This window comes from Cynocephalus volans, chromosome 2 (genome assembly GCF_027409185.1).
Source record: "Cynocephalus volans isolate mCynVol1 chromosome 2, mCynVol1.pri, whole genome shotgun sequence".
In the NCBI taxonomy this organism is placed as follows: Eukaryota; Metazoa; Chordata; class Mammalia; order Dermoptera; family Cynocephalidae; genus Cynocephalus; species Cynocephalus volans.
Window position 1 is genome coordinate 37,366,423 of NC_084461.1, and position 17,084 is coordinate 37,383,506.

At 39.1% G+C, this 17,084-nt stretch overlaps 1 protein-coding gene across 1 annotated transcript in view; it reads right to left on the reverse strand.

Annotated features, from left to right (window-relative positions):
- Nucleotides 1-17,084, reverse strand: part of PLCXD3 (phosphatidylinositol specific phospholipase C X domain containing 3) — a 163,155-nt gene that overhangs the window by 9,974 nt on the left and 136,097 nt on the right. The window lies entirely within an intron of this gene.

Genomic DNA, 17,084 nt, shown 5'->3' on the forward strand with positions numbered 1-17,084 from the left:
AACCCTTTCTGTGTCTTGTGGTATGTACTTTCAGAACTAAATTACTGCAACTGTTTGGGTGTAAAACAGAAAATAATTAAAGGCATGACTAAACATATCATTAACCTGAATTTTTCTCCTGTGGCTGCAGAAGGAAGAAACTCCCCTCTCCCTGACTTTCCCAAATTCTCTGCTCAAATCAAATTCAAACTCCATTTGCAGCTTGATAAGGACATTTGTCCAGCAATACAAGGACAGTTCAAAAAGTTCATGGAAAAATGGAATTGAAAGATAATACGCATGTTTTCATTAACTTTTTGAAGACTCCTCATATTATTCTATGAGCTGTGAACACAATGGTGGCCAGAAACACAGCACTTGTTCTCCTGGTATATACAGTGTAGCAGAGGAGACAGAGATTTGTTTAAAAAACCACCAAACAAAAACTGTCACATCAACTGGATTGGTGTCAAAAGAGAACTTGAGTTCTGGTCATGACTAGAGTAATGTGTTTTATTTCTAATCTTGCACACATTATGCAAATCCTTTGAGTCTCATTTACCCCAGTGGCAAAATTAGGAATAACAATACCTATTATTAGGTAGGGTTACTAAAGGATCACAGCCACACACACCCACACATCCAGGTGATGATATCTATGATAGTGTTATTCACATGCAGTCCAGGGTTGTTCAAAGCTACTAAGCCACACTCAGACTGCAGCCTTGACAGCCTTGACTGCCACATGATAATGACACAAGAGCTGCTGTCACACCAGAAATCTCGGGGCACAGGGACTGACCAAGCCTCGCACTCATCCTAATTACTCTAGCTGCTTTCAGTTTTCCAAGGGAAACATTCCAAGTCCTCAGAAGTACATGGGACATATCTCATCTTACTCTCACGCAGTGTTTGTTTAACAAAAAGTAACACAGTCAAATCAAAGCAAAAGATGTCATCCACTTCCTTTGGGGATGGCAACAGCAGCCCTTTTTGTTGTGGCTAGGAAAACTGTTAAAAATCCATTTTCAATTAAAATAAGATCATATAAACTACAAGAAAAATGGTGTTTAGAGCTCATAAAATGTACTGTGTCTTCAGGCTCATAGTTTGCTCCAAGCCAGTGTTTGAGAATGAGTCACAAGCCCTGCAAGGAGACAACGTGAGCACAGCCAGCACTCTGGTGGGGGCCTCCTGGTGTGCAGGGATGATTCTGTCTGCCAATTTTCCAAGCGAACAAGGAAGAAAGAAAGCTTTGCAAATGCTAAACAAAGAGACCCTTTTGTATATTAATAAGATTTAGATTGCCAGGAGACAAACAATGGGTTTTCTTTCAAGTGTAGAGTCTCAATATAATGATCACTTCTGTGTGGGATCAAGTGTTCTCACTTCATAGTGTCTTTCTCAGTACCAAATAGCCCCTCACTTTGTGCAAATGCTTGGTGAATTTGGGTACTTAAAGCTCAGGAGCGATTTACCTTGCTCAAAGCATACAGTTCCCGTCTGCTAGCACCTGTCCTTCCTTTCTCCTCTTTAGAAAGATTTCCATTCGCTAGAGCTGCTGCTGAACTTGTGCTGAAAGGAAGTTCTTACATTTCTGATTTTGCTTGGAACAAACATCTCAATGACTATGGGGATTTATCCCTTAGCTCTCAGTTGCTGCCAACTCAGAGGTCCTGGACCTAGGAAAATCAGAGGTAGTAATGTTGAAAGCCACGACAAAAATCAGTTACCCATGATCTATGGTCACACAAGTCAACTAAAATGCCACTTTTCTTTACTGTGTGCAGGATCATCTCATCAATTCAGTTTTAGACTATTCATTGCTTATCCAAAGTTCTAGTGGATTCTATATGCCTTTAATGTTAACAATGGGAAATAAAGTATTTCTTGTAAAATATACATTTATTAAGAGGAAAAGGGGCTTTTTCAAGATGGCGGTGGCTGTGGCGGCTGGCGCGGAGTAGCTGAGGTGTAAAAGGCTGCCACTGGGCCTCAGGCAGCCGGGAAACTTGTGGACCTTCCTCTCGCCATCTCTTAAGGGAGGACTGCTGCTGCTGGCCGGTTGTGGGGGTGACTGCCACTTTGCCCCCCGGCAGGAGAGGCTGCCTCATTTACAGGCAACAGCTTTGAAGTGTGGAGCAGGAAAAGAACTGTTTCTTAGCTGCAAAAGCGAGTCTCAAAACAGGGAACTCGGTGCCAGGGCTGCTGTGGATGCAGCCAGGATCCCGGAGGCCGGGGCCGCGCTGAAGGCGGCCAGCTGCCCTATTCAGGATTCGCGGTTTCAGGCCGACATTAAAGAAGATTCCTGGGAGCGCCCGAGCTGCGCCGCGACTGAACAGCCCGAGGCGGCAGCGGCCGAGAACGGGGAAGGCGGCAAACCAGAGACAGAGAGTGAGCGCCCGACCTGGCACAGCACTGTGAGTGACCCCTGGCACAGCTCTGTTCGGGGGGCGGATGCCCACCTGGCTCCTGCCTGCACCACCAGGCCACTCACGGCCCCGGGGCTGCCTCCATTTTCCCAGGTGCTAGCAGCTCCGCCCGGTTCGGCCATCACTGAGCCCTCCCACTTGCTTGGCCTGGCGCGGGGCTTTCCGGAGCCTGCGGGCCGGCCTCGCCTCCCACTCCCTCCGCGGTTCTCTGGCGGGGCTGGTGGCGGGGGGCGTCCCCGGCCAGTGTTGGGAGGGCAAGGAAGTACAGGCGGGCCGACTGTCACTCCACCACACCCTGGACTCCGGACCCGGTAAACTCCCTGTTACTGGGAGGCAGATACCATCTCTGCGGCCACCAGTTTGGAAAAAAGCCTAACGAATTTCTGGTTGGGAATAGTGTGGTAGGAGAGTTCCCAGGTCCGCTTGAACCTGCCGGAGAGCAGGCTGCAGGCGGGCGCTAGATTCGGTTTATACCGGGGGGATACAAAGGTGAACAAGACCCAAGAAAGATCTACATAGTGCTACAAAGGCACCCAGAGAGACCAGTCGTCTGTGCCTAGCAGAAACCTGGTAGACTTCCTGGGCGAGGTGGTGCCGAGCAGGGTCTTGAAGGCCCAGCTGATAGACGAGGGGTGCAGAAGACACGCCCCAGCCCAGCACAGTGCGCACAGAGTGGGGAGACGTGCGGCCAGGGAGGCGGAGACTCGACAGAAACCACACACCCGGTGGGGTCGCCACTGCACGATCTAACAGCCTGGGCCAGAGCACACGGAACAGGGAGAAGTCCTGCACAGGAAGTGAAAGCTCAACAGAGATCACACACCCTGTGGTACGTGATCCACCAGCCCAGCAGAGTCCAAGCTGACCAGAAAGGTGGATCCCCGGAGAAGCCCAAGACCTGAGGCAACCACATACACAAGGCACTAGAGGCCCACTGAGCAGTCACGGAGTGAGCCATACCAAATTGGCAACCACAGCAACATCCTAGTTAGTCATTAGTCTCAAAACGGTGGACTGTGAAACCCCCTGCCACAATGAATAAACACCAAAAAAAAGATACCAGAAATAAAAAAATCAAGAAAGTACACCACCAAAAGTTAATAAATCTCAAACTCTAGATCCTATAGAACAAGAAGCCCTTGAAATAACTGACAAGGAATTTCGAGTGATAATTCTAAGGAAACTGAATAAGATACAAAAAAACTCAGCTAGACATCATGATGAAACGAGGAAAAGTATACAGGATCTGAAAGAGGAAATGTACAAGGAAATCAATGTCCTGAAAAAAAATGTAGCAGATCTTGCTGAACTGAAGAAGTTATTCAGCGAAATAAAAAACACAACGGAGAGTTTAACCAGCAGGCTTGTCGAAGTTGAAGAGAGAACCTCTGAACTTGAAGATGGGCTGTTTGAAATAACACAAGCAGACAAAAAGAAAGAAAAAAGAATCAAGGACATGGAAGAAAATCTGAGAGAGATATCAGACAACCTCAAGCGCTCAAATATCCGAGTCATGGGTATTCCAGAAGGGGAGGAAAATGGAGATTGCATTGAAAACATATTCAACAAAATAGTGGCAGAAAACTTCCCAGGTATAGGAAAAATCACAGATCTTCAGATCCAGGAAGCTCAACGATCTCCAAACGTATTCAACCCAAAAAGACCTTCTCCAAGACATGTCATAGTCAAATTGGCAAAACTCAGAGACAAAGAGAGAATCTTAAAAGCTGCAAGAGAGAAGCGTCAAATCACCTATAAGGGAGCCCCAATCAGGTTAACATCAGACTTTTCATCACAAACCCTAAAAGCTAGAAAGGAATGGGATGATATTTTCAAAATACTAAAAGACAAAGATTGCCAGCCAAGAATACGCTACCCTGCAAGGCTATCCTTCCGAAATGAGGGGCAAATAGTATATTTCTCAGACAAACAAAAACTGCGGGAGTTCACTACCACATGACCACCCTTACAAGAAATCCTCAAGGGAGTACTGGGTTTGGTTCCTGAAAAATAACTACCACTGCCATAAAAACCCAAGAAAAATCTAAACCCACTAGTATAATAAAAATGGCATTCATGAAGAGAAAACAAGCTAACAAAAACACTATCTACAAACTAAAGAACCTACAAACACAGAAACCAAACAGTAAATCAGAAAGCAAGGAACAAAAGACACCTAAGACAACCAAACAACCAATAAAATGCGAGGAAAAAATCAACACCTTTCAATAACAACTCTTAATGTAAAAGGCTTAAATTCCCCAATTAAAAGACACAGACTGGCTGACTGGATCAAAAAGGAGGACCCAACTATATGCTGCCTACAAGAGGCCCACCTCACCCATAAAGATTCACACAGACTAAGAGTGAAAGGATGGAAAAAGATTTACCATGCAAACAGAAAAGAAAAACAAGCTGGAGTGGCTATTCTTATATCTGACAAAATAGACTTTAAACTAAAAACCATAAAAAGAGACAATGAGGGACACTACTTAATGATAAAAGGACTGATCCATCAAGAAGACATAACAATCATAAATATGTACGCACCCAATGTTGGAGCAGCCAGATTTATAAAACAAACTCTATTAGACCTAAAGAAGGAAATAGACACCAATACCATAATAGCAGGGGACCTGAACACCCCACTGTCAATATTAGACAGATCATCTAGGCAAAGAATCAGTAGAGAAACACAAGATCTAAACAAGACTCTAGACCAATTGGAATTGGCAGATATCTACAGAACATTCCACCCAACAACCTCAGAATATTCATTCTTCTCATCAGCACATGGATCATTCTCCAGGATAGATCACATATTAGGTCACAAATCAAGTCTCAATAAATTCAAAAAAATTGGAATTATCCCATGTATCTTCTCAGACCACAATGGATTAAAACTAGAAATTAATAACAAACAAAACTCTGGAAACTATACAAACACATGGAAATTAAACAGCATTCTACTTAATGACATATGGGTCCAAGAAGAAATCAAGCAGGAAATCAAAAAATTTATTGAAACTAATGAAAAAAATGATACATCATACCAAAACCTGTGGGATACTGCAAAAGCAGTATTGAGGGGATAATTTATTGCATTAAATGCTCACTTCAGAAGAACAGAAAGATGGCAAGTGAACAACCTAACACTTCCCCTTAAAGAACAAGAAAAACAAGAACAATCCAAACCTAAAGTTAGCAGACGGAAAGAAATCATTAAGATCAGAGCAGAACTGAATGAAATTGAAAACCAAAAAGCAATTCAAAAGATCAACGAATCAAAAAGTTGGTTTTTTGAAAAGATAAATAAAATTGACAAACCATTAGCATGGCTAACAAAAAAAAGAAGAGAGAAGACTCAAATAACAAAAATTAGAAATGAAAAAGGCGATATTACAACTGATTCATCTGAAATACAAGGAATCATTCGAGACTACTATAAACAACTATACGCCAACAAATTTGAAAATCTGGAGGAAATGGATAAATTTCTGGACACACACAAGCTCCCAAAACTGAACCGTGAAGACGTAGAAAATTTGAACAGACCAATAACAATAAAGGAGATTGAAGCTGTTATCAGAAGGCTCCCAACAAAGAAAAGCCCAGGACCAGATGGATTCACAGCAGAATTTTACCAAACATTCAAAGAGGAATTGACACCGATTCTTTACAAACTATTCCAAAAGATTGAAACGGACGCAAATCTCCCAAACTCATTCTATGAAGCAAACATCATCCTGATACCAAAACCAGGTAAAGATATAACCAAAAAAGAAAACTACAGGCCAATATCCTTGATGAATATAGATGAAAAAATCCTCACTAAAATACTAGCAAACAGAATACAGCAACACATACGTAAAATTATTCATCACGATCAAGTGGGATTCATCCCAGGGATGCAAGGTTGGTTCAACATATGCAAATCAATAAACGTGATACACCATATTAACAAACTCAAACACAAGGACCATATGATCATCTCTATAGATGCTGAAAAAGCATTTGATAAAGTTCAGCACTCATTCATGACAAAGACCCTCTATAAGTTAGGTATAGAGGGAAAGTATCTCAACATAATTAAAGCCATATATGCCAAACCCACTGCCAATATCATCCTGAATGGGGAAAAGCTGAAAGCTTTTCCTTTAAGAACAGGAACTAGACAAGGATGCCCACTCTCACCACTCCTATTCAACATAGTGTTGGAAGTACTAGCCAGAGCAATCAGAGAAGAGAAGGAAATAAAGGGCATCCAGATTGGAAAAGATGAAGTCAAACTGTCCCTTTTTGCAGATGACATGATCCTATATATCGAACAGCCTAAAACCTCTACAAAAAAACTGTTGGAATTGATAAATGATTTCAGCACAGTAGCAGGATACAAAATCAACACACAAAAATCAGTAGCATTTCTTTTCTCCAATAGTGAACATGCAGAAAGAGAAATCAAGAAAGCCTGCCCATTTACAATAGCCACGAAAAAAATAAAATACTTAGGAATTGAGTTAACCAAGGAGGTGAAAAATCTCTATAATGAGAACTACAAACCACTGCTGAGAGAAATTAGAGAGGATACAAGAAGATGGAAAGATATCCCATGCTCTTGGGTTGGAAGAATCAACATAGTGAAAATGTGCATACTACCCAAAGTGATATACAAATTCAATGCAATCCCCATCAAAATTCCAAAGACATTTTTCTCAGAAATGGAAAAAACTATCCAGTCATTTATATGGATCAATAAAAGACCACGCATAGCCAAAGCAATGCTGAGCAAAAAAAATAAAGCTGGAGGCATAACACTACCTGACTTTAAGCTATACTACAAAGCTATAATAACCAAAACCGTATGGTACTGGCATAAAAACAGACACACTTACCAATGGAATAGAATAGAGAATCCAGAAATCAACCCACACACTTACTGCCATCTGATCTTTGACAAAGGCACCAAGCCTATTCACTGGGGAAGGGACTGCCTCTTCAGCAAGTGGTGCTGGGATAACTGGATATTGATATGCAGGAGAATGAAACTAGATCCATACCTCTCGCCGTATACTAAAATCAACTCAAAATGGATTAAGGATTTAAATATACACCTGAGACAATAAAACTTCTTAAAGAAAACATAGGAGAAACACTTCAGGAAATAGGACTAGGCACAGACTTCATGAATACGACCCCAAAAGCACGGGCAACCAAAGGAAAAATAAACAAATGGGATTATATCAAACTAAAAAGCTTCTGCACAGCAAAAGAAACAATTAAAAGAGTTAAAAGACAACCAACAGAGTGGGAGAAAATATTTGCAAAATATACATCTGACAAAGGATTAATATCCAGAATATATAAGGAACTCAAACAACTTTACAAGAAGAAAACAAGCAACCCAATTAAAAAATGGGCAAAAGAGCTAAGAAGGCATTTCTCTAAGGAAGATATACAAATGGCCAACAGACATATGAAAAAATGCTCAACATCACTCAGCATCCGGGAAATGCAGATCAAAACCACATTGAGATACCATCTAACCACAGTCAGGATGGCTAAAATCCAAAAGACTATGAACGATAAATGCTGACGAGGCTGCGGAGAAAAAGGAACTCTCATACATTGTTGGTGGGACTGCAAAATGGTGCAGCCTCTATGGAAAATGGTATGGAGGTTCCTCAAACAATTGCAGATAGATCTACCATACGACCCAGCTATCCCACTGTTGGGAATATACCCAGAGGAATGGAAATCATCAAGTCGAAGGTATATCTGTTCCCCAATGTTTATCGCAGCTCTCTTTACAATAGCCAAGAGTTGGAACCAGCCCAAATGCCCATCATCAGATGAGTGGATACGGAAAATGTGGTACATCTACACAATGGAATACTACTCAGCTATAAAAACGAATGAAATACTGCCATTTGCAACAACATGGATGGACCTTGAGAGAATTATATTAAGTGAAACAAGTCAGGCACAGAAAGAGAAATACCACATGTTCTCACTTATTGGTGGGAGCTAAAAATTAATATATAAATTCACACACACACACACACACACACACACACACACACACACACACACACACACACAAAAACCGGGGGGGGGGGGAGAAGATATAACAACCACAATTATTTGAAGTTGATACTACAAGCAAACAGAAAGGACATTGTTGGGGGGGAGGGGGGAGGGAGAAGGGAGGGAGGTTTTGGTGATGGGGAGCAATAATCAGCCACAATGTGTATCGACAAAATAAAATTTAAAAAAAAAAATAATAATAATAAAATAAAAAACTAAAAAAAAAAAAAAAAAGAGGAAAAGGGCTTTGTGAGGGAAGAAAGTGGTAGAGTTCCTTCATGGTGAAATGCTGGGAATGACAGCATTCCATGGCATTCATATATTTGCTCATAAGTCAACAAATGTTTATTGAGTACTCATTACATGGCAGTTGCTGGGGCAGATACAGGGACGAATCAGACACGTTCCCTTGCCTTGACTATGGAGCTAATTCCAGAATTACCTGAACTATTACAAACAGAAAACGCTTAATTGCTCTGAATAGCCTTTCATAGAAACATTGGAAAATGAAGATGTCCAGAAAGTCTCTTTTGGCCTAATGAGCTAGCTGCTGGCCTCTACTGGCACATAATCCAATTCCAAAAGAAATATTCCATGGAGTCTCACAAATTCATGAGGCTAAATAAAACCTATTCTCCAAGGACTCATAAGTGAATATTTATCAAGTTTTAATGTATACTCTATTATTGGTAAAGGAGCAAAAGAGCAAGAGCTTTGGAATCAGACAGAGCCCGATTTGAATTATAATAACATGTTACCTCCAAAAGATTGCTTAGCCTCCCTGATACGTATTTTTCTCATTGTAAAATGGGGATGATAATGGTATATACTTCATAGTCTTTTTGTAAGAATGAAACAATACAATACAATATAGATAGATGGTACGGCATGGAAGTTAAGAGAGGACTTTGGAGTAGATGTCTGAGTTCAAATCCTGGCTCTCTCATGTATGCTTGTGTTACTTTAGACAAGTCACTTAACTATTCTAGCTTCAGTTTCTTCACTCACGTAAGAGAATAATAAGAGTGAATTGAGAATTGTGAAGATTAAATAAAATAACATGCATATAAAATTAGCACAATACCTGAGAGATAAGAACTCAACGAAGGTTAGTCGCTACTCCATTATTAGTGTTAATGGTTAAAGTGCCTAGCACACAGTAGACAGCAAACGAATGCAGTCACCTTCATTTTTCTAGTTTGGGGTAACATTAAGACAACTACTCTATTAAAAAGTTAGTCTGTTCTCAGGTGCGCAGTGACTGCTATGATGAGCCACTCAGATCCTCCCTTCCAGACAGAGGACACTCATTCTCTCAGCTGCTGGGAGTGTTGTTGGCTGGCAGTTCCCAGCTGAGTTTCTGTCCAAGAATTGCCCTCCACCAAAGACAACCACCTAACTCAAGGTCATACCCCTCCCTGGGGATAACCTGTGTCTAATGCCTTGTCTCTGGGGGAAGGGTGTATAAAAGCACTTGCCTCAAGGTAGGACATCTGTGAAGGCCCACCCCAGCTCCAGAACTTCCTGTAGGCTTGGCTGAGGCCTTTGTTCTAACTGCATTACAGCCCAATTTCTCCCTCTGTGCAGTCCTGTTTTCTTCACTATCCCATAGGTGTGGATCCAAAGATAACTCTGGAATAAACCTCTGCACAAAAATCTCAACATCTTAGAGTCTGTTTTCTAGGAATCTCAACCTGTGAGTCTCCAATTTAGATGGCAGGAAATTCTGTGATCATAAAATCTCTCCTTTACCCATAGTAGGAATCAAGAGTTGCCCCTGACAAACTTAATGAGGTACAGAAATTAAAACCACATTTTTATTTTCCAAATACAACCAGGGTAGGTTGTCAGCTGGTTTAAGGGTGTTTTTGGGGGGTGACCTGAGAGAAATTGCATTTATGCTTAGTGCAGTGTGCTGTAGAGACTCACGTGTGCACCTCCGCTTCCTCTGGCAAAGCAGAAAGGCTGCCGAAACTAGACTGCTTATAGGTGTGACCACAGAGTCTTACCTCAGTCTTCTGCCAGGATTTCCCTCCGGATACAATTAGGCTGTGAATAATGTATGAAAGTCTCAGAAAATCTAAACCTACCTCTAAAAGAAATGTTTTTCATCGTTACTCTGATGGGAGAATTTTCCAGTCCAAACTGCCCAGCAGAAGCTAAGGGATATTGATGACATTGTCACAGACTTTTGTGCATAGTACTCCGTGCTACTCCATGTCCCTGTCATGTCCTTTCAAAAATGAATGTGATTATAGCATCCTAATTAGTTGTTAAATTTTAAAAAGGGCCAAATTCAGAAATTTCACATTCCTTAGAGAAATGTGAACAGGCAGAATGAACACAAGTCGAATTTAATTTGATCACAATATCCCAAGTGCTAATGTGTTAGTGTGTGTCCGTGGGCCCCTGTAATCATGTGCAATTATAAGGGGTGATTTCTTTGGCCTTTTTCCCTTTAATCAGTGACAACTGCAGGTGCAAAGGATAGAGGAATATGTCATCTATTCTGCAAGAAAATAATATTCATTATGCTATTAATCTTATAATTTCCTCCTGACAGTGGTCTTAACAAAGTCAGAGTCTTTTAATGGTACCAGTAGGGAGCAACATTTTAAGTCAATTAATTAGAGTTAGAAGAGTGTTTTTCATCATGTTATCTTTTGGTTATATCTTTGGGAGATCACACTTTTTAAATTGTTCAGCCACTTTAGCATTTTGGGCAACATGAAAAGTTCCTAGGTACAATAAATATTGTCAAACCACATAGGTGCCGTGTGTCTTATCTGGTAATACATCCTCCCTCTTTCTTATATATTTCCTCCTTGTCACATTTAGAAAAATGTCAGAGAATATTAGGTTTGAAAATATCCTTAAGACATTTATAAACAGTGGCCACGTTCTCTACAAAAATGTTTCCTAAACTGAATTCCATAAAACAATGCTTCATGAAATATTAAAAGACATTCCTCAAACAAAAGTTTTTCTTGTCCAAATAAGTTTAGGGAATGTTGAAGCCTCTTTGATGTTGACAATACACATAATAGCATACAAAGTTACTTCAAAAGTTTGTGGAAAAATAGAACTAAAAGATAATACAATCTTTCCACAAACTTTTTGAAGTACCCTCATATTAAGCCTGCTTTTTAAGGACATTAAGATGTCCTGAGGTTAAGGATTTATTTCTCTGTTTTTAAACTGGTGTTTCCCAAACTTATTTGACCTGGGAACAGCCCTATCACCACTACTACCCCTAGTAACATGCACGCATGTGTAAACACACATAAGCCACCAATGGACATCTGGTGGACCTAATGTCTTACAGAACACTGTTCTGAAAATATTGTAGTACAGCATCCTTTTCAAGGGCTAACATGATATAACATGTGGTTGGTCTCTATCGTAGAATGTTCTGGGTGCTGATGAGAAGAATGTGTATTCTGCAGTTATTGGATGCCAGATCCAATTGGTCTAAAGTGTACTTTAAATCATGTAGATATCTGCCAGGTCCAATTGATTGAAAGCATAGTTTAAATCCTGTGTTTCTCTATTGATTTGTTGTCTGCATAATCTGTCCAATGATGTGGGGGAGGTGTTCAGGTCCTCCACTATCATTATATTGGGGTCTATCTGTTTCTTTAGGTCTAATAGTGTTTGCTTTATATATCCTTGTGCTCCAGTGTTGGGTGCATATATATTTATGATTGTTATGTCTTCTTGCTGGCTAGATTCCTTTATCATTATATAGTGGCCTTCTTTGTCTCTTTTTATTTATTTATTTATTTTGGTTTAAAGCCTTTTATCTGATATAAGAATAGCTATTCCTGCTCACTTTTGGTTTCCACTTGCATGATATATCTTTTTCCATCCCTTCACTGTTAGTCTGTGTGCATCTTTACCAGTGAGATGAGTCTCTTGAAGACAGCATATAGTTGGGTCTTGCTTTTTGATCCAATCCATTAGTCTGTGTCTTTTGAGTGGGGAGTTTAATCCATTTACATTTAAGGTTGTTATTGAGAGGTATTTATTTATTACTGGAATTTTATGGCTTTTTGTTTAGATATTTTAATTATCATTTGGTTCCTTTCTTCTCCTTTGATTATTGGTCTTTGATGTTTGTGAGGTTTAATTTTTAGGTGGTAAGATTTAGTTTCTTTTATTTTTTTCATTTGTATTTGTGTACTAGTGGGTCTTATTCTTACTTTTGTATTTGTGGTAGTGATTATTGTTTTTTGGATTCCAGATGCAGGACCACCTTGAGAATTTCTTGCAGAGCTGGCTGTGTGGTGATGAATTCCCACAGTAGTTATTTGTCTGGGAAATACACTATTTCTTCTCATTTTTGAAAGACAGCCTTGCTGGGGATAATATTCTTGGCTGGAAGTTTTTTTCTTTTAGTATTTTGAATATGTCACCCCATTTTTTTTTTCTCTCCTGTAGAGTTTCAGTTGGGAAGTCTGCTGTTAGTCTGATTGGGGTTCCCTTACAAGTGACTTGACACTTTTCTCTTGCTGTTTTTAGAATTCTCTCCTTGTCTTTGGGTTTTTCCAGTTTTACTGTAATGTGTCTTGGAGAGGATGTTTTTGGTTTGAATCTGTTTGAGGATTTGTTTGAAGATCTGTGTTTCTTCTTATACCTGGGAAGTTTTCTGAAATTATTTTATTGGATAGATTTTTAATGTCTTTACCTTTCTCCTCCGTTTCTGGAAAAACCATGATTCAGATATTTGTGCACTTAAGGTTGTATGGTAGCTCTCTTAGATATTCTTTATTTTCTTAAATTCTTTTTTCCTTTATTTTTTTGTCTGCCTAGGTCATTTCATAAAGACCATCTTCAGGTTTGGAAATTCTTTCTTCCACTTGTTTAAACTGCTGCTTAAGCTTTGATTGTGTTTTCTACTTCACTGAATTCATCTTTCAATTCTACGAGTTCTGCTACATTCTTTTTAAGGTACTAATCTCTTGTAAATTTCATGTCCTGGATATTTTTTTCTCATTTCATTGTGTTGTCCTACAGGGTCCTCTCTTATCTCATTGAATTTCCTTAAGATAGTTACTTGAAATGACTTTTCAGTCATCTCAAGGGTTTTCTGTTCTGTAGGGTCTGGTACTTCAGATTACTTAATTCCATTGGCAGTGTCATACTTAATGATTTTTTCATATTTCTAGTATCTCTGCATTGATTTCTGGTCATCTGGGAGATCAGTTGATTCTTAGTTTCTTTGGAGTGAACTTTGAGTGGAAAGACTTCTTTTTCTAGGCTCCTCCAGTGACTCTCTTTGTGTCAGTGAAGTCAAATACGTGGTGAGCCCACTGCATGGTAGTCATGGATGTTACTAAGGCAGCAAACCATCCTCACAACAGTAGTAGCTGTGGCAGTGGCTGCTGTAGACCACCTCCGTGGAAGCTGTGTGCAGCCTTGTGGTGGTGGTGTGGGGTCTTGCCATCTGTGCTGGCAGGGCTGGGGGCTGGGTGTGTGACTGGTCATGTCTCCTGCCTGCCTGTCTGGGGCCTCCCCATCCTATTTGTGATTGTATAAACCTGAAATTCTCTCGTGCCTCAGCTGAACTTTTCATTTGTAAATGGATTGGATTCCCACTGGGTTTGTGATGTTTGTTTACTCATCTTATCTGGCCTATACATAATTCCTCTTACTTTATAAAAAGCTATAAAGAATGGTGGGAAAATAGTCAAAGTCATGGTAGAAATGAGAGTTTCTATCATTCTTTCTTTTTACATTTCTTGGATTCTCCCCCATGTTGCTAATCTCAAATAATCTGTGCATAAAATGAAGGTGAAGTCAATTAGTTACTATATACCTATAGGATATAAACTGATATTTCAATATGCTGCTTAGGTGTGGAACAACTCAACTGGGCTGCAAAGGAGCACCTTCTTAGCCATGTTTTCTTGCTTGAGATATAAGCCCACAACTGTCCCTCAATTTAGAGATTCCACCATCCACAAGAAGGCTTTGTTCCAGTAGTTGTAATAAATGAGACCTGATCATGCAGCTGAGTTCTGGTGAGCTCCTGCCTTCTCATCTGTTTATTTAAGAATAAATACAGGTAACCAAGAAGGAATCTGTTCTTTTTAGATATGATTTTGTATATCATGTAGATATGATTTTGAGTGCACTGTTCCCCATGAGGTATTCCATATATCCTTTCATTGATCGACCATGATAATATCAGCTCAAGCAGAGATCCCACTCTGTAATCCCTCCAGCTAATGATGTCATAGTTTTCATTCAATCCAGTTAAACCAAATGGCTATTGTATGCCAGGCACTGTGTTAGGCAATGGGGGAACTGTTCTAGGTGTTGAAGGTTGAGCCCAGAAGAGTATGTGAAAATGAGACACTAAAGTTTCTAGTTTAAACCAGATAACACGAACATATACTCAGGAAGTAGTACAGGTTTCACCATATGTTCTGTAATTATGTTTTATTGACTCTATTCACCAAACTTATCAACAATGGTATGGAAAGTTTAGACCCCAAGGAAACTGAAGCCAAAAGGCAGTTTGATGATTCAGATGAAGGTTCACAAACTGCATCTTCTTGGACAAACAAAATTGTGCAGCTGAGTACTTTCCAAACTAAAATAAGATGTCCAGAATACTTTGTAAACTTAACGTGGATATTCTATTACCAGCTTTAAGATCTCTTCTTTATCTCAGTGTAGTATATTAATATATTGAGTCAATATAACTGTTATAGAGAAAATTTCAAAACAGAAACAAACTCCCCAAATGCAGTATAAATATAAAAGTAAATCAATAGAAGAGGAGGATCTGATTCATTTCAAAATTCAAAATATATAATATTTTGTAATGTACTTATTTCAATAAGCTGAAAATCCTTGTTTGTGCTATAGGAAAACATGATCAACAGTGCCTCTTTTTTTTGTTTTTTAATCTAAGATGGGTAATGTCTACGCAAAAGCAAGAATAATCAATGAGTCCCAGAAGGCTGCATATTCTCAAAACTGGAAAATCAGCAGCTTCAAAAAATCTGTTCTTACCTGACTGTGAGTACAGACTGAGCACAGGTTTTCTTTTCATTAGCAGAATGTGAAAGTTTAATTATGATTAACTTATCATCAACACACCTGTGCTGTCAAAGCAGCTACAATTTCACACGGGTGTAGGATCCTCAGAGCTAAACTCAGGCTGTTCCACCTTTTCTTGCCCTGGGTCCTTACCCACCTACTGGGCTTCTAGGTATATGGGGTCATGAGGACCAATGATAACAAGAAATTAAACTAAAGATATTAAAAGCATGCTTTCCTCTTCAAATGGAATCCAAAAATTTGCCATCTGAAGATTCTATGTTTACTTATAATGTAGTTGTTTTACTGAAAAAATCTTTTTATGTAAACAGAAAAAAAATCCAAAGCTAAAATAAAATATATCCATGTATCCAATGAATATTTTGAAAATGAAATACTATTAGGCAAAAGGAAAATTAAGTTTGTTTATACACAAATTGTCTTCCTTTTGGCTAAAATAAATGGTCAGTTCAGCTTCAAAGTCAGTCAAAAATTCTAACCCCAACAGGTAGTTTTCCATTGTACTACCACAAAAATCACTAAATTTTGTATCTACATCCTGAGTTTTGGATTAAAAAAATTTTAAACCATAACATGATGTCCAGACTGAGAACATTTTTTTGTCACAATGAAATTCCAATAAGCTTAAACCTGAGGAAAATAAAGAATGGCATCAGCTAGTAGTAAATTTTGATATTTTTCTAATCTTAATAAAAATGTTGTTCCATGTCAGGTCATAGTCACATTAAAACATTTTTTTCGAAGGCCCAGGCATTACATTTGCTATACAGAAGGCAAACATTCCCATGAATTGTGTTATTTACTTGCTTAAGCTGAACTGGATGATTTGTCTGAGAAGAAAAATTCTTCACACCTCAGAAATCTATTTCAATTTCAGTTAAATAACAAAAAGCTGTATTTCTTTCTTTTTTCTTTCCTTCCTTCCTTCCTTCCTTCCTTCCTTCCTTCTTTCCTTCCTTCCTTCGTTCCTTCCTCTTTCTTTCCTTTTACCATCTTGTATTTGCTGTAAGCTTTAAATGGCGTCTATGATTCTCCATTTGCTGTAAAACATTACCTTGGACTGAAGAAATAATCTTTCTAAATTGCTGTTTTGAATTAATGGGAATGTTTAAAAGAAATGACTTCAGACAGACTTCTAAAACATGAATAATAAATTGGTCATAAAGGGCAAGCATTAAGCTGGCATTTAGAATCATCTCCATGAACACAGGATAAAGATGACAAAAGATAGTCCATTCAATATTTTATTGACGTATTTGGCCAAAAGACTAAGCAACAAGTCAACATTCCAGAAACACAACCTATTTTTAGGAAGAGTAGACACAACAATTAAGGTTTCAGATTTCTTCAGCTCTTATCAAATACAAGGTAGAACTTTTTACATTTTTTGGTTTCTTTTTCCACAGCAAAATGAAAATCTAGACTTCAAATAATCAACTCTTCCATTAAAGGAATATTAAAATCTAGAATGAAACATCCATTTCCATTCGTCACTTAAGGAAATAGTTATTTTTGTTA